Raw genomic sequence first — 1,894 nt, 5'->3', positions numbered from 1 at the left:
ACTAGAGTGATACTCGTCGTAGAAGCAAGAAAAACAAAATGTTTCGCTACATCTGGCGCACCTAATAAACGCAGATTAAAAATCACAAAGTTTTGAAGCATATCAAGCATAATGTAACATGTCAGATGTAGCAAAACATCTGGTTTTCCTTGCTTCTGAGACGAGTATCACTCTAGTTTGTGCGCTACTACGTAATCCTGATGATACATATGTATAATAAATATTCAGAACAAATGTTAATGTAAGTTAATATTATTAATTTAAAAGAAATTACACAACTTTCGAAACGAGAGATGATAAAGAGTTAAAACAGAGTTTCCATTGAAAAAACAAGATTAATTATTAGGAAATGAATGAATAAAAAGTTTTGCATTAAAAAAAAAGTGCAGAAAGTAAGAATCGAGCGTGCAACCTTGCGCGTATCAACCAAGCGCCTTAGCAGCTGAGCCACGGGCCGTTGAATGTTTTCATACACCAAGCGAGATGACCATCCGCATGAAGTAATTGCCTGCTTATTGGGGAGACACTTTTTTGTTCGAAAAATTTTAAACTTCTAATTTCCTTTTTTATGGCCACTACAATGCAATTTATCAACGAACATATTTGTTAAAACAATTTCCTATTTATTCACTTCCCAAAAATATTACAGGTTTTTCTTGAATTTACAACTTTTTGTCCCCTTTTACAATAAGAGTGAGGAAACAATAGTTTCAATAGTTGGAAATTCTATTTTTTTCGTATAAAATTCAACTATTTTCGATTTGAACAAGAATCTGTTCTCGAATCTGTTTTAATAAAATGTCAGCCATCACATTTTCCATAGAGGATTGATCTTTTTAGTCGGACTTCAACTATAATTTTTTTGGGAATTAAAATCTTTTTGTGAACATTTTGAAAATTTTTTTGGAATTTTTTTTCCAAGACTTAAAAATTGTAAGTACGGTTTCTTTTTGTAAGTTATTATTATTATTATTATTATTATTATTATTATTATTATTATTATTATACCATTAAGCCAAATCCCTTTCGGGGTGGGCGAAACTCGTTAAAGTGATGAAATTCATCCCCATGATTTTTTACATTCTCATTCTGAATGAGAAGGTATTGGTTTTATGTGAAAATTGATGTCGCGGATTTGATGAAATCTCCAGGTTTTGAGACCCCCTGAGTCAGAAAAAATGGTTTTTACGAAGGTGTCTGTCTGTCTGTAGTCTGTAATCTTTGTACTCGATAACTTTCGAAAGAATGTTCGGATTGGATTGCCCTTTGGCACACATTTGAGGGACCAAAAAGACAGGATGAGTTCGTTAACGAGCTGTTTTGGATCAAAAATAGAAGAGGGGAAGCATTTTGAAAATTTTTTGGATTTTTTTTCCAAGAATCAAAAATCGTAAGTACGGTTTCTTGTAGTTGGTAAAAAGTGAAAGAATTTGTACTAATGAATTTTTTTGATAAAAACAAAAGGGTCAGAGTTCTTAAAACTACTTATGTTAGAAAGTTGCCGTTTTTCTTAAATTCACAATTTTTTGTCCCCTTTTACAATGAGAGTGAGGGAACAATAGTTTTAATAGTTGGAAATTCTATTATTTTCGTAGAAAATTCAACTATTTTGGATTTGAACAAGAATCTGTTCTCGAATCTGTTTTTGATAAAATGTCAGCCATCACATTTTCCATAGAGGATTGATCTTTTTAGTACGAATTCAACTATTTTTTTGGGAATTAAAATCTTTTTTGCGAACATTTTGAAAATTTTCTTGGAATTTCTTTCCAAGACTCAAAAATTGTAAGTGCGGTTTCTTTTAGTAAGTTAAAAGTAATGCAATTCATCCCCATGATTTTTTAAAAATAAAAACATAATTTCAGAGTTGTATCATTTTCAAAAGTCAAAAATA

General features: G+C 30.8%; 1 protein-coding gene across 1 annotated transcript in view; it reads left to right on the top strand.

Annotated features, from left to right (window-relative positions):
* LOC117178865 (dynein light chain roadblock-type 2) overlaps positions 1–1,894 on the top strand; it is a 145,662-nt gene that overhangs the window by 42,499 nt on the left and 101,269 nt on the right. The window lies entirely within an intron of this gene.

The sequence above is a fragment of the Belonocnema kinseyi genome, chromosome 8 (genome assembly GCF_010883055.1).
Source record: "Belonocnema kinseyi isolate 2016_QV_RU_SX_M_011 chromosome 8, B_treatae_v1, whole genome shotgun sequence".
NCBI lineage: Eukaryota > Metazoa > Arthropoda > Insecta > Hymenoptera > Cynipidae > Belonocnema > Belonocnema kinseyi.
The sequence above is the reverse complement of the archived record's forward strand: the minus strand, read 5'-3'. Positions and strand labels throughout refer to the sequence as shown.